The 23,624-nt window shown below is 37.4% G+C and overlaps 1 protein-coding gene across 4 annotated transcripts in view; it reads right to left on the minus strand.

Moving 5' to 3' along the window:
* The window catches only part of FAM126A (family with sequence similarity 126 member A), a 111,740-nt gene extending 93,546 nt beyond the window's left edge, over positions 1 to 18,194 (minus strand). For 3 of the 4 annotated variants that reach the window (XM_017956854.2, XM_003896214.3, XM_009203250.2), the window contains exon 1: positions 17,929 to 18,194. The gene's annotated coding sequence lies outside the window, so the exon portion shown is untranslated. Of the gene's footprint in view, positions 1 to 16,989; positions 17,074 to 17,928 lie in introns of those variants that run through there. The other variant, XM_009203249.4, reaches the window with a different exon arrangement.
* Between the last annotated feature and the right edge of the window lie 5,430 nt (positions 18,195 to 23,624).

Raw genomic sequence — 23,624 nt, forward strand, 5'->3', positions numbered from 1 at the left:
ATCACTTGAGGTCAGGAGTTTGAGAAAGCCTGGCCAACACAGTGAAACTCCTCTCTACTAAAAATACAAAAATTAGCCAGGCGTGGTGGTGTGTGCCTGTGATCCCAGGTACTTGGGAGGCTGAGGCAGACGAATCGCTTGAACCCGGGAGGCAGAGGTTTCAGTGAGCCGAGATCGCGCCACTGCACTCCAGCCTGGGTGACAGTGTGAGACTCTGTCTCAAAAAAAAAAGAAAGAAAGAAAGAAAGAAAGAAAAGAAAATATACAAACATTAAAAATGAAGCCTGAAATAGCAATGCATTATGTAAGAAAGAGAACAATGGAATTCTATAAAGTGTAGGATAATTTTGTTATTTTAGATTCAGGAGGTACATAAGCAGGTTTGTTACATGGGTATAGTGTGTGATGCTGAGGTTTGAAGTACTATTGTAGGATAAGTATTTAAAGAAATGAAAAATTAAAAAGTCAACAGTGTTTACTAGCTGACATAAGCTTTTCTTTGTCCTTACCACATACAGTAACATTGTTAAAAAAAAAAAAAAATTATTTCCATAAGCCTTGGGCTTCAAGATGAATAACAGTTATGACTAAAGGTATCACTAAAGCTTAGATAGGACAAAAAGTAAACTGGTCACAAAATGATGATTTAAAACAGTTTCTCTCTACCAGCAAGCAGCAGGAGGCTCTCTACAAGTTGCTAACCCACCCCACATTTCATATCTAATATGTAACCTATTAACATCTATGCCAAAGACTTGATTATATAACTCTGCAAGCTTTATAAATCTAATTAGACATCTCTAGTAATATTCAAAATATACTTGCATTTTTATTTTTATTTTTATTTTTTTTTTTTTGAGACGGAGTCTCGCTCTGTCGCCCAGGCTGGAGTGCAGTGGCCGGATCTCAGCTCACTGCAAGCTCCGCCTCCCGGGTTCACGCCATTCTCCTGCCTCAGCCTCCCAAGTAGCTGGGACTACAGGCGCCCGCCACCTCGCCCGGCTAGTTTTTTGTATTTTTTAGTAGAGACGGCGTTTCACCGTGTTAGCCAGGATGGTCTGGATCTCCTGACCTCGTGATCCGCCCGTCTCGGCCTCCCAAAGTGCTGGGATTACAGGCTTGAGCCACCGCGCCTGGCCACTTGCATTTTTAAAAACTTTATTCTTCTCAAAGGTAAGAGATAAAATTAAAATACGTGTTTCCTGCTGTGTAACTAACTTCCTATTTTTGCCAAACATGTTCCGTAGGAGAATATTTAAAATTACATTAGAAGGCTTGCTAGGAGTCCATGTAGTATTTCACTAGCCCAATTAGTCTGTCTAACACTAATTTTTTATATTTTCAATGTACAATAAAACCTTTCTAAGTCAAATGTCTTACTCTTCAATTCCCACATTGTTATTAATAACAATTACCAAAGTTTATCTTTTAGTGTTGTCATCAGAGGCATATAACATTTTAATTATTTTATAAGAATATTTTTAAAGTATTTGTAACTTTCACTGTAAAACTCTAAACATTTCCTTATTCCTATTTTTAAAATCATCCCCTCCATCATTAAGTACTAACTATAAACTACTATAAAACTTTTTATAACCATTTGTTTTATATATCATTATGAAAACCAAGTTTCTATAAATTTATAGAGCAACCAAATTTCTATAAATGGATTGTGACACATCACGAAATTTTAAACTTCTCTCCTATGCAATGAGGCCATTGCTGTAGTTAAATTAAGCACTACCAGAAGATTATCAAGAATTCCTGGGTGAATTTCAGGAAAATAGAATGGAGAGAAATGTTCAGATTATGTTACAGAATAAAATTAATTTAATTTTAGGATTTTGCTGCTTAGAAACTGACCAATCAACTGTGAAGGAGGAGGGTATTTGTGCTGTTGTTTAAAAAGAAGTGATGTTGATGCCTCACTGCCTACCTAGGTCATCAAGTAAATAAAGCTGCCTCTCAAGGCACCAGGAAAAGTAAATAATTCATAGTAAGAGACGTTTGGGAAGTCTTTCCAAAGGCCTATTACTTAGGACTATTTTCCCTCCAAATCACAAAACAAGTGTCCGATTATCAAGAATAGAACATAGGTTTTTACTCAATAAAATGGTTTTTGGCTAAACCATCTTTTGCCTACCCCAAGGACAAATAAGATCATGCTGGGATATCAGTGTGCTATGGCAACCAGCCCAGTGTGTTTCTGTTGGAAAAGCTAGAACAATTAGAAGGTAAGAAGTTCTTTCTTCTCATTCCCTATTTCTATCTTCCCATTCTTCTCAGATCCTCCAGGACTTCAGACAAGATTGGGCGCATTCAAGGTAGTATGGCCATAGACAAGATCCTCCAGGACTTCAGAAGAACATTGTGTCCAGGGAAAGGATATCTGATTTGGACTCCAATAAGAGAAGTTAGGAAGAACTATTTTTTAACAACCATGTTGACCAAAAGAATACAGCAAACACAATGCTGTGAAACTTCTGAGGCCAACAGTTACTGCTCTTGGATTTCTATTGCAAATATTCTCCCTCCTTTTTGAGCTAGCATTCAAATAGCCTTGACTAAGATCATGTACAATGTATCAACAAATTAGATTTCTTTTAGATAAGAGCAGACAGAATGGTGAGATCTCTGGGAACCACGGCACTAAGATGAGCACTTCTTATTGACATTAATATAGCACATGACTCAGTGGTTCAACATTATTTTTTTTCAAATAAAAATTACATAACATAATTTTAAAGTTTTAAACTGTATTAGTAATTACAGGCAAATTTCAGTCCAGATATTATAAGCATAAGTAACATACAGCAAGTATTAATAAATATTTATTGAATAGAGGAATAAATTTCACCCTTTATAATGCCTGTCAAATTTACCATCTGCTCTCCATCTCCACAGCAACACCCTGAGTCTGGGCCTTTATTTCCTCTGCATGTGCTGATCACACAGCCTTCTGGCTCCTGGTTTCTTCCCTTCTCCAGTGCACCATGCATGTTGCTGCCATATAATCTTATTGAAATTACTTTTCTCCTGAACACACCATGACATCAGACCTAACAAATATTCTACATCAAACTTTCCCTATAATATGGTCATAATTTACTTATCCAAATTTCACTTAACACTATTCCCCAAAATACTCCATGCCACTCCAGGCTCCATGTCTTTGACTATGCTTCTCCTCTCTATCTTCCTTTTGCTCCTCAGCTTTTACACCCTACCTAGGAAAAACCCGGGGCTCTTATTAATGAAATGCATGCACTGGCAAGGTAAGCTGCCAGGAGAGAACTGACACTGCATCTGTGAGACACAACAGCATCATCTGATTATTTTAAAGACTGATTGATGCAGATAACCTTGACTTAGAAAACCTCTTATTAGAATTTTATAAGAAATCTTAAAAGTCCATTAATATGTTATATATTTCATTAAACATAAAAATATCACAAACCAATTATTTTACATTTAATATTGGGTAAAAATCTACAAGAGCAGTTATTGCTGAAATAAAGCTTTCCAAAATGTTTGTACCAACTTTTACAAAATATAATTATAGTACATACTAAGTGATTCAAGTATTACCTCAGTGAATCAAACTTCAGTAAGCCCTGATAACATACAAATTATAAAGTTTATGTTAAGATTTCAAGAGATCAGTGTAAAAATTTTGAACTATAATAATTACCTCAATCACATTCATTGACATGATTATCACACAATTGCATATTAAATAGCATAGTGATTAGAAATGCTTTCTACATATTCACTAGAACAGGATGTCAAGTTGACAGCCTGTTCATATAATTTATCCAGACAGTAGGCTGGACAGGGTCAGAGTAAGAACAAAGCAATAGAAGTAGCAAAAACAAACATAGAATGGGAGGTCACATTAAGGGGTAACTCATTCAATATTTTCATATATGCAAAAAGTCAATACTACTATATGTTCAAACTGCAACATTAATAATTCAGCAAGTCCTTGAGTGTCTACTGAGCGTAATGTAAAGTGTTTCTATTAGTGTGCACTATTAGCAAACGAATAGTAAAATACGATCTGTGTCCTTAAGGCAATTGTAATCCAGATGGCAAAGGAAAAGCAGGGAATAGACGAGGGGCAAATAAGTCAAGGTAGCATCTTACATTTTCTAAAGGAATAATTGCAAGGGCAATCATGAGAAAATTATCAGAAATACACAAAATCAATAATGAAGAGTTTAAAACAAGGGTTCTGCTCATTATGCAACTATAAAAGATTATAAAAATTCCACCAAGAAAGAAAATAAAACACACATAAAAACTATGAACACTAGGAAGAAAACTGATCTCCCATCCCTGCTAATATTTTTCTTTACTAGAGATTTTTTTAAATTGCTGCACTTAAATCTTTTCCACATAATTAAAATAAATAATCATCGTTCTCACTGCTGTTATCCCACTCTTCAAAAGAAAACACTGTTAACTTTATATTATTTCAGACTTTCTTCTATACATATACTATATAATCAGCAGTTCTGAAAACTCTCTACCCTTAAAAAGTATTGAGCAGTATATCTAAACCAAAACAAAATATATCTTTTCAACCAAGAAAAATATATCAACCAAATAACATATGTATATAGATAGGTACCTATCTATATCTATATAGATATCTGCTCAACCAAAACAAAATATATCTTTTCAACCAAGAAAAATATATCAACCAAATAACACATGTATATAGATAGGTACCTATCTATATCTATATAGATATCTGCTCAACCAAAACAAAATATATCTGCTCTATCAAAACATGTACATATGTATATATGCACATATATACATACATGTATACATAGTCCATTTATATTTTGATTTTAACATAAAAATAGAACCACATTCTATCAAAACTTGATTTTTTTCACCTAATACATCATGGACCTTTTTAAAAAATATGTGGTACTCTATTACTATTATATTTACGACCTTCAACAAATGACCTCTCCTGTAATTTACTTCTTTGTGTAGTCCTCCTCCACATCAATGCTGGAGTTGGCAAAGTGACATGTTTTTGCCAGTGGACTTTAGCAAGCATGGTGCAAGGAGAAGCTTAATAAGAGCTTCCATCTAGGACCTGTCCTCTTCAATTGTCCCTCTTAGAGGGTAACCACCATGCTATAAGAGCTGAGGGACAGACATCTGCATGAGAAGCCACATGAAGACAGATCCTGGAGGACAGCAGAAAGAAAGGCTTTCCTTGTGAAAATTTAACTACTTGACAAAGTTAAAGAAGCTTTTTTTTTTAATCAAAGGACTTTTAAGAGCCTTTAATATGCTAAATCTGTATTACTAATCTCCAAGAAACGCATTTAGAATGAAATATTTTCCTAAATGCACTTGACCATGGGATCCTTTGCTGTCCATACGCAACTGGCATCACTGGGAATATGGTCTGGAAAACATTCAATGTGACCGAATGTGTCATACATAGCAATGGTAGATGTCCATGGATAATGTTGTGATAATGACTAACATTCCTCAAGCACTTATGTTTCTGGCACTATGCTAAGCGATTTATTGGAATTTTAATTTAATTCTCATAGCCATCCTAGCTGGTAAATTAACATAATCTCTATTTCACAAAAAAGAAAGCTAACACTTAAAGAAATAACTTGCCCAAGATCACACACTACCAAAGTGGTTAAGTTAGGGTTAGAACCCATGCAGTCGAATTCCAAAGACCCCATTCTAATCACCATGCTATCAGCAATCCCTACCCACGGCACCTAAAACAGTTCAAAGCCTTTCCCTTGTCTCATATATAATTTACTCTTGTTTACTCTTTTCTTCTTCCTAATATTTTCATTCTAAATTGAAAAGTAGGATATTTTCATTTTAAAATAAATTGGTAGGGAAAAGTAAATTATTCAGATGACTGTGTTTGGCGGCCAGGTTGAGAACTACAGGGCAGTCAAAGAACACGGTAGGGTACTGGAGAAAAAGTATTCAATTTACTTAGACCTAGCTCTGCCACTTGTTAGCATGTGGTTGCAGTATTTTTCTCAGTTGCAATGAAGGAAAAGAAAAAAAGATGAGAAAAATCTATCAACTGGTATTTACCACAGTGCCTACATACTGGTAACAAAAGTGGTCCAAAAACATATGGGTGTGACTGAAGTTGAAATGCCAAAATTAGACCAAAATTCTTATGTGCCCCTAAGTCAGAGGTTTTCTGTTTGGTTTTGGTTTCCTTTGCTTTACGGCAAACTTTTTTTTTTTTTTTTTTTAAATTCTGGGGCTGAGATCTTTGTTCAGTTCTCTAATTTAGTTTACCCTACTTTCAGAACTATGGGAAAACTGCCCCCAAATGATGAAAGAGCAAATGTTTTGCTTTTGTATATGTTTGAAATTTTCTCTTCAGTGAAGTATCTCAAAGCACTATAAAAGCTGACTGAACACAGCACTATTTGATACATAACTCAATTAAAAATGTCAAGAAGAAATAATAGTAAAAATTGTGTGTGTGTGTGTGTATATATATATATATAGTTTGTGGCTACAGCATGTAATGAAAAAACGCTGACAACCACTGTGGCAACTCAGTATGACTAGTTGATGATCAAAGGGTACAGCAACTACCACAGCAATGGGCATGTAAAAGACATACTGTTTTGCCCCTGTTGACTATAACTCAAGTAAAACAATGTGACTAAGATTATACACAAGCCATTAGCTCAAATTAACATCATATTAAAAAGTATTTTATTTAGTCTTCCTCTTCCATTTTCTACCATGAAAAAGGAACCAGGTTTATTGGGAGAGGCTCTTGAACACTTAGGAACACAAATACCCTGTAAACACTTTCTCCTTGCCGAACTAAACAAATTCAATTAAATTAAGGAATTAGCCAGTTGCTTGCGATTGGCTGTATTGGGAAAGATGAAGGAGGAGCAAATAGTTATTACTTTCTTCATTAAGGTATCCAAATCTTTCTCTTCCATGTTTTACCTAGGAGAAGTATATAAATTTCTGAGGTTTTGACATTCGCCTTGGCAAACTGTTCCTTGGGAATAGGCAAATTAAGGGTATTTGAGATTTTGCTACATCCAAGTATAAAAGCCATCTATATTCGTTTGCTAGGGCTGCCGTAACAAAGTACCACAGACTGGGTGGCTTAAACAACAGAAATTTATTTTCTCACAGTTCTCTAGGCTAGGAGTCTAAGATCAAGATTCATAGGAGTCTAAGATCAAGATTCAGGAGGGTTGGTTCCTTCTCAGAGCTCTGAGAGAATAGTTTCAGGCCTTTCCCCCTGGCTTGTAGATGGTGGTCTTCTCTCTGTGCCTTCACATTATCCTCCCTCTGTACGGCCTATCCAAATTTCCTGTTCTTACTAGGACACCAATCATACTGAATTAGGGCCCATCCTAATTATCCCATTTAACTTAATTACCTCTCTAGAGACCCTATTTCCAAATGATGCTACATTCTGAGGTACTGGGGGTTAGGCCTTCAACTTATGAATTTTGGATGGGACACAGTGCAGCCCATAATACCACTAAAGCTGCAGTAATCTAGGGTTCAGCAACCAACCTGGCTCTTTTTTTTCTTATATTAAGGTGGTTAAATATCATCCATTTATTCATAAACTATTAAATGCCAACTATGTCTTAGATACTAGATTTACAAAAATGAATATGACATGGCTGACTTAGGGGATTCACAGACTATTAGGAGAGACAAATAAACCTAAAACAGCAGAAATGAGTGTGTCTTAAGCTGTTTTAAAAACAAACCAAGGTAAATCAGAATATAAGCAATAAAATAAAATAAATGAATGCCATGAGAAAAAATAAGGAGGAATGTAAAAGAAAGCCCAATGTAAACATTATATTTCAATCATTTTACTATCAATAACCCCTCTTTCCTCTCTCCAAAACATAATAGCATATGGAAATGTGGTTTCCAAAGCACAGCTCTACTTTGACTCCTTAAAGTTTTTTGCATTCTAAGTGCTTTCCTTTTTGCAATGTTGGGGACAAAGAAAGACAGAAATGTTAAGAGAATCAAATTCCAATTAACTTGGGAGTTAAAGTCTTAGAGGAAGTCGCTGCCCTTTAATATGTTGGAATGAGACTTTCAACCTTTAAAGAGGTCTGCCAATAGAGGCTCAGATGTTCAATAGAAAATAGTAGGGCAAAGAGGGAAGTGCAATAAGAAAATGTAAGTAAACACAGTTAATGGTAGTCATGTGTGCTAATAGGGCCATAATAATAAAAACAACAGATCTTGACTGTACAAAATTCTATTTGATTCTCCCCAATCAGAAACTATGTGGATATTATGAATATAGTTGTTTTTCTTGGTTTAAAAATATTATAGTAACCAAAGGAGAAATAAATAGTTCAGTATGACCACGCTGATTCGTATTAACTGGGCTAAGAGTCAATTTGTTTTAGCAGAGGCTGAATTATAAAATTATTTTTAAAATAAAGTTTTCAATAATACTATCTTATACTAGTACAGCAGAATGTAACCTAGACGTTGTTTTGTAGCTGAATATGAGGCTAAAATTAGCACAGCAAAAATTTCTATCCTGGTTCCTCCCAAAGTACTTCAAAGTCCTATAAGAATGTTTAATCCCTAAAGTATTTTAAGCATTTCTTTTTCAATTACACATTGTTTTTGAAGAAAGGTTTATTACAGAAAAATCAAACATCTGCTTAGACCCTTTCACCAATAACTAATTCCTGATTGATGAAATCTAAATTCAATAAATCACACTATATTACAATAAATTCTTTGGAGCTCTATAATCTGGTGACATGAAGAATATCTGCTCTAATTACCATCTTGTGACTAGCTCGATACGATTTCCATGAAGAGGCTGGCCTTTCTGAGGTGCTACCTAAAATTGTATGACATATTAGAAGTTCTCATAGTGAAAATAACAAGTTTTAGTCTTACTTTTCTTTACATGCTTTTTCTTGACCTGTTCTTCCTTTCCTCTCAACCCATCATTATCATGGGTAAAAAATTGTTAAAAATCAGATATTATAAACATAGTAGGGGAGCTTACCAGGATTCCCTTTATAAAAACATTTTAAATAAAAATATAGTCAACACAAATTATGGCAAGCATAATTAGGATTTCTCTTCTACTGCTTTTTTCGTTTTGTTTTGTTTTTGAGACAGAGTCTCGCTGTGTCGCCCAGGCTGGAGTGCAATGGTGCAATCTCAGCTCACTGCAACCACTGCCTCCTGGGTTCAAGCGATTCTCCTGCCTCAGCCTCCCGAGTAACTGGGACTACAGGGGCGTGCCACCATGCCCGGCTCATTTTTTGTGTTTTTAGTACAGACAGGGTTTCACCGTGTTAGTCAGGATGGTCTCGATCTCCTGACCTCGCTATCCACCCACCTCAGCCTCTCAAAGTGCTGGGATTACAGGCAAGAGCCACCATGCCGGCCTCTTCTACTACTTTCTACAAGCAGAGGAATCCCACCTATATTCCTCTTATAAGCCCCCAGTGTTTTAACACAGCTCAATACATAAAGGAAACAACATGGCATAATGAAAAGAATGCTGACTCTGGAGTCCAAAAAACCCATACCAATTTTCAACAAGTTACTTAAACTTTCTAAGTCTCAGTTTCCTCAACTGTGAACGACAGATAATAACATCTATCTTTTAGGAATGTTTTAAGGATTAAAAATAATGCAAATAAAGCATTGGCAAACAAAAGGTACTCAATGAATTATACCTCTAGGTATCACTAACAAAGTATTTATCATTTGGACAATTAAGAATGTATTTCATGATCTTACAGTTCTGAAAAGAGGGGGCACAAGAGTAAGGCTTCATCAGATTCTAATGCCCTAGTTACTCCATCCTTATTTACTCTTCACTGATTAACTTTCTGATTTAGTAGCTTAATCTACTACCACCACTTCCAATTGCTCACCATCAATTTATTCCTTAATCCCTTTTACAGTATAAATTTGGGTCTCATCATCCACTCTCCATGACCTTATAAATGACAACTCTATCAGTTCTTTCTCTATGGTCTTTATTTTTCTGTAACCTGAAGCAAGAGTCTTTCTTTCTGAAACTCTACTTCTTGACCTCACTGACTTGAATATTCTGGTTCTATCACCTATGTAACCAATTTTCTATATTTCTCCAACAATCTATTTGATTTACACATTTTTATCTTCCCTTCTTCCCCCATCCATTTCTATAATATTTTCACCTTCCTCTCCATTTCCCTATCAGGACTCACTTGAAGTTTCATGATTTTCCAAAATAGTCTCTCCCTTTTCTTAACTACTAATGGGTGCACTGCTGCGGGGGCTATTTGTCACCTTGTCCACAACTGTGACATCTACTGATTAACAAATCAGCAGGAACCTTGAAATTTAGAACAAAAGAGCATGTATGTGTCTGGCAGGTTTGAGAGGTTCAGATTGTCCCCGTAGGAAGGGCATGGGGAATGCAGTCTGGGTGTGTTGATTATAACCAAAACCCTAACTGAATTAATTAAACGTTAATTTACATTTAAAGGGGGGGAACATAAGAGTTCAAAAAGATAAATAAAAAGTTTACAATTGCTTTCCCAATTTAAGCACTTTTAAGGCTTACACTATTCTCTTAAATTTGCAAGCCTATACATCACTCAACATAAGAGTAAATATAAATATTCTAATAGGCTAGAACCTAATTTGCATGATACAGTTTAATAATTCATATATGGTTTCATTAAGTCAAGTATAAATGACTGAATGAATTCTTAAGTGACTGAATGAATTCTATGTATTTATATGAGAAAGCAACTGTTTGTCAACTAGCAAAAGACTCTTTGTTCAAGAAAACACCAAACAAATATCCCTTAACATTACTACTAAAAAGCTACCCTGATGCAAGGCTCACAACAAAAATAATTCAAACTAAAATGGAAAAGTACTGTGTTTCCAAAACTCTTTGATCTCTTGTATGTGGTACACTTAACATTCTTTACAAGGTACAAACAGGATTCAATAATGCAAACTGATCTTGAACACTCAACAAATTAAAATGTAAATTATATTAAGTGCATTATATGAACAACAATTTTAAGTTCACCCACGCTATCCCACCTCACTCCAAGATCACAGTATTTATTAAAATAGCAAAAGATACGACACATCAGCACAGAACAGACCAGTGATAATTATAATAGGGTTACCAAAAATTAAAACTCAGTGTGCAAAGAGGAAAAATACTTAATAAGATGCTCAAATAAAATGATTAAATTTACTTCTCAGTAATATGGGGTGAAGAAATTAAGAAAAACATTAGGGTACTGATTAGAAAACATGGGCATTACATCAGATAGGAATTGAGTTTAAACTTTGTGTACTTTATTGATGGTGAACAACTGTCTTAACTTCTGAGTCTCAGTTTGTCTGTAGAATAAACAATTTTTACCTCATAAAGTTATATAGAGACTAAATGAAATTAATTATGCAAAATACTTAGTACTTAAGCACATATTAAGATCTTTATAATTGTATTCAGTCCAAAAAAACCTAGACATTTTTAGAGCCAATCTATTTCAAATCTTCCAAGGAAGAGATTAATTGCCAGAGCACATGCAAAGATGGAAAGCTTTCTCGGTCTCTCTTTTCACAAAGCTGGCATATTCAGAAATCAAAACCTTAAAAAGGTAATATAAAAGGAACACTAAAGATCAGTCTCATATAGCAAATTAAATATAGCACTATTTTAAAGAGATATGCTATTATCAAGTTGCCTTTATCCCTAAGACAGCAATTGTTTGATGAAAGCTACTTGGAAATGTAACACAATTCATCAACCAATAGGTAAAAGAAGGAAAACTATATGATCATCTCAAGGTACATTAAGAGGGCATGTGAGCAAACTAAGTATCTGTCTTGGTTCCTCCTGAAAAGGCATAGAAGACTATTTCCTTAACATACCACAAATAAAAATTTTGAATACACAACTATGAAACCCTAAAGGTGTTTCCATTTAAATGAGAAATAAGCCAAGGATCCTCACTGTTCACTGCTATAACTTAACATTATTCTAGAAATTCTGATCAACATCCTAAGAAAAAGAAATAAGGATTAAGTGTTGGCAAGAAGACAAAATCATCACCATTTACACGTGCTATAATTGAGTTACTACAAAACACAATAAAAACTATCAGAATTAAGAGTTTCATAAAATGACCAGTTAGAAAACAGTATACGAGAATTAGCCATCTTTCTATGTTCCATCAGGTACATAGAATCCTCTTTATAAAATAATTTTAAAAGTTCCATTCCCAATAGAATCAGTAAGTTTTAAAATATCAAAAATACCACTTGAAAAATGGGCAGAACTCACATGAAGAAAACTACAAACTATAAAATACAAGAAGTAAACTCAAAACTACATCTTTGAGTCATAAAAGATGACTTCAATAAATGATAACATTGTATTAATAGAGATAGTACAACTTTCTCTAGAAAATTCACTCAGATATTCCAGTGAGGTTCTTTTAGAATCTTTACTGCCTTTCATGTAACATGAATAAAGAAATATATGAGAAATGCTGAAAATGTTTTAACAAAGACAATAGTAGGTATTCACACAACCATTTAGTGAAATACATTAAAAACTCACAATAATTAAGACAGTTTGGAATCACTAGAGCAAAAATAAATAGCCCAATTAAACTAAATAGAAAAAGTCATATATCCATATCTATAGAGTATATGCACATGATTTGGTATTTAAAACCTCTGAAGAAGATAATTGTTCAATAAGTAGCATTAAAATAACTGAACCATCACTCTGTTAAAATACACTGCAAACAGACTAAAGATGTAAATTTTTTTAAAAACTGTGAAATTAATATAAGGAAATAGAGGTGAACAGTCATATAATTTGGGAATACAAGCCCTTTCTAAGTAGCAAGGTATCATAAAATAAAAATTTGATAAGTTTAAACATATTAAAATGTTAGCAATCTGTTTAAAAAGAAAATTCACATCAAAAACAAAATTAAGATAAAAATGACAAACTAGGGAAATTATCTGCAATGTAATTTGACAAAGACCTAATAGTTTGTATATACAAAGAGCTCTCATAACTTAGTATTTAAAAATCTCCAGTGTTATAGTAGACAAAGGACACTAATAGGTAATTCACAAAAGAAATAAGGATCTCTGGGTGGAGACATTATAAGTGTTATTTACCATTTATGCTTTCCTGAATTTTTCAAATTTCCTACAATGATTATTATAATAGTAATTAAGAAAATATAGAATGTTTACAATATGGCTGTGACTATAATAATAATGTCCAAAATCATGCTAACATCAATATTTCCACTCTTTTAGGCTGCACCAAAATTAGGGATGACTTTCCTCTCTAGAAAAGAATCATACTTTAATTATTTAATCACAATGAAAGAAATTTTCAGAACTCTAGAATACAATCAGACAAAACTTTTCACTTCTTCTTTATTTATGACCAAGTTACAAGGCCAAATAATATTTGGATAAGCTATTCCGTTTTCAGCCCCCTATGAAAGCTTAGAGTCAAGGCTGAGGAACAAGCCCTAGACCTCAGAACCAGCAGGACTCAATTTTACCTATATCCAAATCCTGAGCCAGAAATTTCAAAAAGAAAAAAAAAAAAGGTGGTGAGGTGAGGATAGCTATTACCCTTCTCAAGATAGAAAATGTGGGCCTTTGAGAACTTCTAGTCACAACTCTTCTCTGTCTCATTTAGGAGACAGAGGAATGATTTTATCCTCAAATGTATTTATAAGCCATATATCCAAAGGGCAAGCAAACAAGATTTCTTCTGAGCAAAGATACCTTAAATAGGAGATTTTCAAGTGTTAAATGTTCTTTTCCCTTAGTGCAGATATGCAGCCTAACTCTGAGAAGGTCAAAAAGTCTATGGCAGGACTTGGCTCTCAACAATAAGCAATAGTCAAACTGTTAATTCCATCTGCTCCCCTCCAAAAAATGACAAAGCATTACATGATGATGCCAGGGATCTCAGGCTCCATTTAAGGAATTTTTCTGAGCAGTATCCATTTTCACAATGTTAACATGCTCTCTAACTTTTTTAAGTACTTCAGAAGTACTTCAGAGAACCAATTTGGATACTATATGCCAACTTTGATGATGATAACAAAGAAATATACTGTCTTTAACATTATATTCTTAGAGATGTCGCTTCCAGAAATGTCTTCCTTTCTTACTAGTCAAAGCTCTGAATTCCATCCACTTCTAGCTCCTCAGGGTCTTAGTTCCAATAATTATCTCATCTTTCCTAAATTGCTTAAGAATCTCTTCCCACTTGTCTCTACTCTCTCTTTCCTTATGCATGTAAACAAACAAACATAACATTCCTTCAAACAATATTCCTCTGCAATAGTTTTCAATCATGGCTGCACACTGGAATTACTTAAGGAACTATAAAAAAGTATCAGTGCAAGTAAGCAATAGTGATAGAAAGTAGACAGTGGTTTCCTGGGGATAAGAGGAAAAGATTATAAAGGGACACAGGAAACTTTTGGAGGTGAATATTATTTTGATTATGGTGATGGTTTTGCAGGTATAAACATATGTCAAATATCAAATTGTACACTTTAAATATATGTAGTATATTACATATCAATTACACTTCAACAGAAAAGCTGTTGAAATAAATATTGATATCTGGGTTCAACACCCCCCACACCAAATTGGTATAGGGGTTCTCTCTGGAAAACAAAATTCTTTAAAGCTCCTGAGATTATTGTAAATTATTATTACAATATTGTAAATAAATGCATAGCCAAGATTGAGAACCGCTGCTCAATGAAAGCTATAGCTATCATTTTCTCCCTTCTTTATTTCAGTTCTCTCAAAAAGTCTCAATCAAGCATGTCTACTTTATCACACCCATTCTTTCTCAATCTTCTGAAGCCTGGTTTCTGAACCACTCAGTTAAAACTGTTCTTGTTAAAGTTACCTATGGAGTCCTGACAAATTCAGTGGTCACTGGGGCCCTCTCCTAACTTGACACCTCCTTGCAGCATTCAAAAATGTTAACCTGTTCCTCCTCCATTGGAAAATCTCCCCACCCTTGGCATCTTTCCTGATGGTCCTCCTACCTTGCTAGCTACTGTTCCTCTAACTTTCAGACAATTCTTCTCCCTACTTCTGCTATTTATGAGAGTCTGTTCTCTAGCTGCCACTTTCATCATGCTAAAGGCTTTCCCTGAGTCATTTCAACACAACCAAATCAATACAGCTTCAATTCAACCCCCAATCATCTCTTTAATCCTGATTTTCACATCCATAGATACAAACATCTATCTATATATTCACCCGAAGTTCCACTGCTTCTTCAAATTCAAAACAGAATTTATCATCTTCCTTCTATTTATGTGTTCCTCATTTCCAATCAACAGAACCCCAAGTCAAACCTTCAGAGTCCTGAGTCCTCCTTTCTTCTCATAGGTGATTAGGACTTGTCAGTTTTTCCCTCACTCTGCCACAGTAAAGGTCTAAAATACAAATCCAATAAATGGCTTCTCATCTATCACGTTCAATCCAATCACTTTAGCTAAGGATACCATTCCCTGATCTGGCCCTCTACCACCCTCACTATCTTCATCTGGCACCATTTCCCTACTAATCCCTGCATTCAAGCCACATCAATGTCAATGTTACTGACTTTGTCAACTGTCAATGTCAATTGACACTGACTTGTCATTGTCAATGACTTATCTAAATCGCCACAGTTTCTCAGGCCTCCTTGCCTTCTCATTTATTATATCCTCCTCTTGGGAAGTTACTTACCTCCTGCACTTGGCAAAATTATATCATCCTTCACATCTTGGTTGTGTGCTCCCAACTCCACCTACACTCAAGGCAAGTTAACCATCTCCTATTCTAAACTCTCCTACTACACTAGGCATATCTCCATTCCCACTGACTACATAGTATTATAATTGTTAATTTACTGTAATGTTACTAACACCTTGTGTATTAGATAGTAAATTCCTTGAAGACAAGAGCTATGACATTCATTTCTGTATCCCTAGTACCTACTCAGCCTGGAAGAGTAAAAAAAATAAATTTATGCTTGACATAATTGCAATTATTTATAAAATATAAACGATACCCCAAAAGAGGTCTTGAATACTGATTTCTTAAAATTTCTTAAGATCCATTATAAAATAAATATTAGGCAAGAGGATGCTGAATAAAACAGTACATATATTAAACTCATTGTCAAAAAGACACCAGTCTAAAAAATACAACCCAGAGCAAATTTCATAAAACAGAAATACAACAAAGAAAGGAAGCACAGCAAGGATAAACGCTGACCCAGCTAATGCCTCATCGGGTGTCTGTATCCAGGTACTGCTAATGCCGATGACTAAGAAGGTTTCTAATCCTTCTAATCCCTCTACGGTAATTTCAATAAATTGAATAAGGATAAACGAGTCAAATCCAGAATTTGTTTCCTAAATATGTGATGCTTTTCCCCCTTGCCACTTGGTTTGATTGAACTGATTATTTGAATAGCTAACTTTGAAGCTACTATTGGCCAAGCAGATCTTAAATGTTTTTCCTTCCTTGCCTTTGCCTGCACTTCAAAAATATGGGGGTTTAGACTACTATTCATCCTGTAAACCTTAAAATGTGTTCACCTAAAGAAAAAAAAATACTTAGAAATGTCGGGGGAGGTGGGGTGCCTGTGGATGTTAGCAGAAGAATGTTCTCATGGAAAACAAGCCTCCCAGTCTTTCTGACTGTATGCCAATAAGATATGAAAGCTGAAAACCTCAAACTGTCAAGTGTTACATGAACCAAAGAGGTGGCCCACCTGCTCCAAAAAACTACTGTGTGACCCAAGGATAAATAATTTGCAAAAGGTCAGCTTGGCCCTACTGCCTGTAGCGCAGTCTCTGAGATAAGGAGTAAGCTGCCGGTGGAACGAATTCCCCCTACCTGAAGAGCGCCGCGGCTGCCAGGCTTGTGATAGTGTATTTCTCAGAGAGCAGATTTTGTGCAGTACTAAACCACTTAGGCAAAATTAAAATCTTTCAGGAAGGTCTAAACTCACAAAGCACACATGTGCAAGCTGACGGGCGGACACCAAATTTCGCTCTGAAGCATACAAACTTGGGGGTGTTTTAATGCAACCATTTGGAGCCAAACCCCCGAGGATTCCCGAGTATGTTAAAATGAGCCTCGGGAGAGGAATAACTCATAGAAAGAAAGGGCAAGGGCTCAAGAAGAGATTTTCAGCGTAATAACCCATGAAGGAAGCGTGGCTGCTGTCTGAACCTCTCCGCCCTGCAGGGGATCCAAGAACGACTCAGGCCAACACTATCCTCCCAAGGGGCGGGGCCGGGGGGTCGATAGTGACCATTGTGGCCACCAGACCGGACGGACAGCGGCGGCCTCGCGGGAGCGGAGAGCGCGGATGGGAGAGGAGGCAGAGGCCGGAGCATCCGCCGCGGCAGGGAGGGGACCGGGGGCTCCCGCCCCAGGCCCATCCCGCAAGGAGCGGCCGGTGGGGCCGAGGCGGCGGCACCCGGGTCACGGCAGAAGGCTGGACTGCTCCTCGCCGGGAAGGAGAGACCCGAATCGCGCGCACAAAGCTGCCGCCCTCCAGGCAGCGGGCGGGCTGCGCCCAACTTCGGGGCGAACAGCCGCCGGCCGCAGCCCACCCGCCCGCCAGAAGCCCCCAGTGCCTGGCGCCGCCTCGCGCCCACCCGTGGCGCCTCGCGCGGGAGCCGTTACCCCCAGTGGAGCCGCGGCCCCGGGGACAAAGTCTCGGTCCTGTCCTCGCCGCCGCCTCGCCCCGGCTCCTCCCTGACAAAAAAAAGTTATCTGTCGCCAGACGCCCTGGGGGCCCGGCGTGGGTCTCTCGGCTGGACTCACCAGAGCGGCTGCCGGAGCTCCACCTGCAGGACCTCGACTCGTGAGGCTCGCAGCCACAGCGACGGCAGCTGCTCTGCTTCCTCCCGAGTAGCAGCACCACCTGCTCCCCTTCTTCCTAGCAGAACGGGTCCCGGCGAGCCATCTTCCCCCTCCTCTCACTGACTGACAACCCAGCCCGGAGAGCCGCCACTGCCGCCAGCCTCTCTGACAGGCACGACCAGGGACCCGTCCTGAAGCAGCCAACCACCACCGCCCCACGCCGATTCAGCCTATCGCCGTCCTCCGGGGCGGGATCAGAACAACTTCTCCACCAATGAGAATCTTCTTCTGCTGGGCCTGGGGCGGAGCTCTGAGGCGACTTGAGTGGGCGTGGTCTGAGCAATGGGCGTGATCCGGGGCCCGGGGGAAGATGATTGACTGTAAGGTTTGCGGTGGCCGCTAGGCGATGACAATCAGTGAAGGTCTCTTAGATTCTGAGCCGTTAGGGCTTATGGCCTTCTCAGAAAAAATAAGCTTTACCGGGTGATGTGAAGTGTATCAATTTGTTTCTCTTTTAAGAGAAACAAATTGATAATTTACTAGTAAGTAGGATTTACTTCCCTGTAATTGAATTCACAAGAATTTATGAAAATCTTACCAAATCCCGGGAGGAAAAAAAAATTACGTTTTTGCAAAATGGAAATAAAAACTTCCCCCTCACTACATCATTGCTTTTGGGCTTAGCTTGGAAAAAGTCAAATACGATACCCCAGTTTTCTTTCCATGGAGGTTGTTTTTATTTTTTCCATCATTACTCCCTACTTTTTCTCTGAACATATACTAAATATTTTGTATAATAACTGGAACCTGAGAACACCTGAACCTGCTCCTGCAGACAGTCCTGCTGTTTTTGACCTTGTAAACCCCTCCTACCACATCCTTCTCAAGTCTGGTCAGGATTAATTAGAAGAAAAACTGACCTCCACCCTAGAAAACAGGAAGTCATTCTAGCTTTACACTAGAAATGGGCAGGATTTCTCCAGAAACACTAAGTGAACTTTTCAAACATGCTGAACTCATAAATAACAAGCACATAAAGAAGAAGATATGTTACTTGATTATCAAAAGGGTATCAAGCAAACAATTTCAGGTAATTATTAGGGCAGATTGCTAAAACAGATAGGATCCTCCCTCCAAAGGGAGGATCAGATTAATAAGTAAATAACAACAAACTACAGTGATAAGGACAATAGAGATTGGTTCAATGAGCAATGGAAACAGAGGACAAGAAATGACTGTTTAGGAAAGTCAGCGAACTCCACAAGGAAGGTGATGTTTGAGTTGGATCTTAAAAGGTAAATAGGACTTTGCCAGAGAAGAAAGTTAAAGGGTATTTCAGAAAGAGAGAACACCATGTTCAAAGGCATGGAGCTAGGAAAGGACACAGAGCCGTTGTGGAACATTGAGAAAGTAGATGGGGTTAAACAATGAGGAACAGCCAAAAATTGGGCTGGAGCAAAAGGTTGAGGTGAGATTGTAAAAGACCTCACAAGCTACACTAAGATATTCAGACAAGCACTGTCAAGCAGAGCCTTCTGCAATGGTGAAAATGTTCTATATTTGTCTTGTCCAAAATAGTAGCCATTAGCCACATGTGGCTATCAAATATTTGAAACATGGTGTGACTGAAGAGCTCAATTTATTTATTTATTTATTTTTGAGACAAGATCTCACGCTGTCACCTAAACTGGGGTACAGTGCTCAAGTGATCCTCCCACCTTAGCCTCCCAAAGTGCTGGGATTACAGGCATGAACTACCATAGATGGCTGGAACTCAATTTTTATTTATTTTATTTATTTTTTATTTTTGGCAGAGTCTCCCTATGTCACCCAGGCTAGAGTGCAGTGGTGGGATCTCAGCTCACTGCAACTTCCACCTCCCAGGTTCAAGCAATTCTCCTGCCTCAGCCTCCCGACTAGCTGGGGTTACATGCACCCACCACCACGTCCAGCTAATTTTTGTATTTTTAGTAGAGACAGGGTTTCACCATGTTGGCCAGGCTGGTCTCGAACTCTTGACCTCAGGTGATCCACACACCTCAGCCTCCCAAAGTGCTGGGATTACAGGTGTGAGCCACCATGTCTGGCATTAATTTTTAATTTTAACTTTAACAACTCCCATATTGGATAGCTCAGGTTTAGATTTTCTTCTAAAGGCAATGAGGGACCAACAACAGCTTTTAATCATGTGGACAATACAATCAGGTTTCTTTTAAATTGTGAGAATCCAAAAAAAAAAAAAAAATACAGGATAGAGAGGAAACTCTTGACAGATCAGATTGACTTAACTTAGGTCCCCTTGGCCAGAGCCTGTTCAGCACAAGTGTTTACTCAAAGGAATAGGAACAGGAAGATCCAGGCAGCATGTTATTCACCTGAGAGAAAACAAGAGGTCAAAACCTGAGAAGTTGAATTCTGCCATCAAGTCCCATTGAGTAGGACAGTGAGGGACCAAGGAAGGAAAGAAACCCAGTCAGCCAAATCATAAGATAGAAACAAGAATGAGCAAAAGAGTGCACACTTGCACACATGCACACACACACCCCCCATCAGTTTTACAGGTCATTGGCCATGTGTGCCAGTAATGTGTTGACCTGATTTGAAGAGCCAAAGTGTCTGGTGGCAGGAAGGCCAGCCAAGACCAGGACAAGATTCCAGGAGAGAATCTTGAACCAAACCTGTGGAAGTCAGGATGGAAGGGAGAGGTAAACATTATTGACTTCCTGTACTGTACAAGGCACGTGGCTTGTCAAGGATATAGATGAATGCTAGAAGCTTGCTTACAGTATAGGTAGCTGGATAACAAACAGATGAAAGGTTAAGCAAAGATTAAAGTAATTATTTAATGCAGCGGTGGAGAGATTACATAAGGCAGTACATAATTGATTCATTGTTCAAATGATTTTCTAGGCAATAACCACTGTGTTTTCAGAGGAGGATGCAAGCATTGCAGTCAAGCGCAGTCAGGGAAGGCTTCATGAAAGAGGTAAAATGGGCTGGGTCTAGAAAAATGAGGAGGAATTTGAACCAGATTAAATGTGTGAGAAAGTAACTCCTAGAATGCCTGGAGAGATAACACAAGAGAGGAAGTACAAGCAATGTTCAGAGGGCATGGGAGGCAATTTGGGTCAGCCAAGCCTGGCAAGCTAGGTTGCAGATAGATAATAGAGCACCTTGACGGCAAGCTCAGTTGTTCAGATTTTCTCCTTTTGCCTTGTGGCTTCCTCTCTGCTCATTAGAATCACTTAGGATGCCTTTCAAAATTATCAGTACTCAAACCACACCCCACACTAAATAAATAAAAAAATTGGGGTGTGAGGCTAGACATTGGGTTTTTTAAAAAGCTTCCCAAGTGGTTCTAATATACACCCAAGGTTGACAAAAGGGAAATAATATAACATTTTACTAATGCCAAATCAGGGCTGTGCATAGGATAGATTGAGTGGAGAGAAACTGAAGTTTGGCTATGTGTATTTATGTATAATTTGTTTCCTTCCTGCAAGAAGACAGGAAGCAGTTTACTGTCTGACTTCACTTCCCATTTTGCAGTGGTAAGGTAGTATAGAAGGCAATTTCAGTTGTCTTCCCTCTAAGTCAGAGTAAAACGAAAGCACAAATTATGTTTCCAGTCTACTTTCCTTTCCATCACTATTTGTGTGTATAAAAATAATTTCCAACAATAACAGTCTGCAGTTAAGTTTTATACATAACCATTTATATTTTAATCGCAAAGCACCAGAAAAATGCCTAAGAGAACATTCTGTTTCAAAAGGAAAATGCTTTTAACCTACTTTATAAAAGTCAACATATTCCAGATCTTTTCTGCTCATCTTTGCTAGTCTCTGATATCCACATGCATAATTCTAAACTATTAAAATGCATTTATCTTCTTGCAAATAACCGTATAAAAGTGACAGTTGAACATTATAAACATAAACATTTTCCCTAAGACATTAGATTTCAGGAACTTTAAGAAAAATTTAGTTCAAATATCTTTCTCTTTATTTCTTTCTTTTTTCTTTCTTTTTTTTGTTTGTTTGTTTGTTTTGTTTTGTTTTGCTTTGTTTTTGAGACAGTGTCTCATTCTGTCACCCAGGTTGGAGTGCAGTGGCACCATCTCAGTTCACTGCAACCTCCACCTCCTGGATTCAAGTGATTCTCGTGCCTCAGCCTCCTGACTTGCTGGGGCTACAGGCGTGTGCCACCGTGCCTGGTTGATTTTTGTATTTTTTTGGTAGAAACAGGGTTTCACCATGTTGGCCAGGCTGGTCTCGAACTCTTGGCCTCAAGTGATCTGCCCACTTTGGCCTCCCAAAGCACTAGAATTACAGGCATGAGCTGCCGTGCCTGACCTAGTTCAAATATTTTATATTTCTATTAAAGTCAATTGGACAACAGCTATTGTTAAAATAGTTAAAATAGATAACATGTTAAAATAGATAGCATGATTATTTTAAATTAAAAAGAATTTTGTTTAAAAAAAACATGAAAAATATATCAAAATGTTGCTTTTGTGGTATGTTAAACATACTTTAAGAAAAAAAAAAAAAATCAAAGAAATGCAATCAAAACAAAAAGAGTATGCCTGGGAGGTCATTCAAGGGATTGCTGTATCAGATTCCCTTTTTAAGGGAACTACCCCAGCCAGTGGACCCAGCTAAAGCAGCAACCTGAGGCATGATCTATAGCATACAACCCCCTTCATGAACTGTATAACCCAAGGGCAGCCAACCTCAAGAGGTAACCTGACATGAGCACCCATTCTCTTTCAAGAATTTGAACTGGAAATGGGAAGAGAAAATAACATGGCGGAAGCAGAAGCTAAAAAATCAGACAGCAGAAAGAAGCCCTGAGAAGCTATAAAAAGGGCAAGTTTTCAGTAAACTGAAGCCATTAGGTAGCATCAAGATGTATAAAGTGGATGGTGAAGTAATAGGTAACAAAGGAGCGGCAGAAGTAGAGGCAGTGGAATGAGTCACGGTAACAAAGATGGGGGTCAATGAAGCCCTGTTGTTGAAAGGACAGTGAGATAATCCATTTCCTGCAGCTGCACTGAATCGCTCCAGTTCCAGTGTTTGCATTCAACATCTGTGAGGTCCAACTGTAGCTGTTCCCAGAGTCCCCAAAATTCCCATCTCCATCACCTATTCCAAGTAAATAGTTGTATCTTTCACCCCTGTATAAACCAATATGTAGATTTCCAGAATCATGCATTCAGTGAAAGAAGCTGGACCAATTGCATTTTGTGAAGAGAATTTCATCCTTTAAGATTGGTTATAGGTTTTTTCTAGGAATAATATCTCTCGAAAGAAGAAAACATTCTTCACATCTTAAAAAAGAAGACATAAATTAAAACTTTATAATGTTATATTTTAAGGGGGAAAAGGTCTCCTTTCTCTTGTCTTTTAATAGCTGCACCAACCTGGTTCATATTTATGAGCAAGTCGTATAGATAGGGGTGGAAAACATAATGGCTAACTGCTACCCTCACATGATTGGAAATGAAAAATATCCACATTTATCTTCTAAGACATTTTATTAACCAATGTCTTCTAGAAGAATTACTGTCGGGAGAGAATTATTATGCAGCTTTTATACATCATGTTTTTGAAAAATATTTGATGACATGGGAAAAAGACATTTCTTTCATCACATTA

The sequence above is a fragment of the Papio anubis genome, chromosome 4, assembly GCF_008728515.1.
Source record: "Papio anubis isolate 15944 chromosome 4, Panubis1.0, whole genome shotgun sequence".
Taxonomy (NCBI): domain Eukaryota; kingdom Metazoa; phylum Chordata; class Mammalia; order Primates; family Cercopithecidae; genus Papio; species Papio anubis.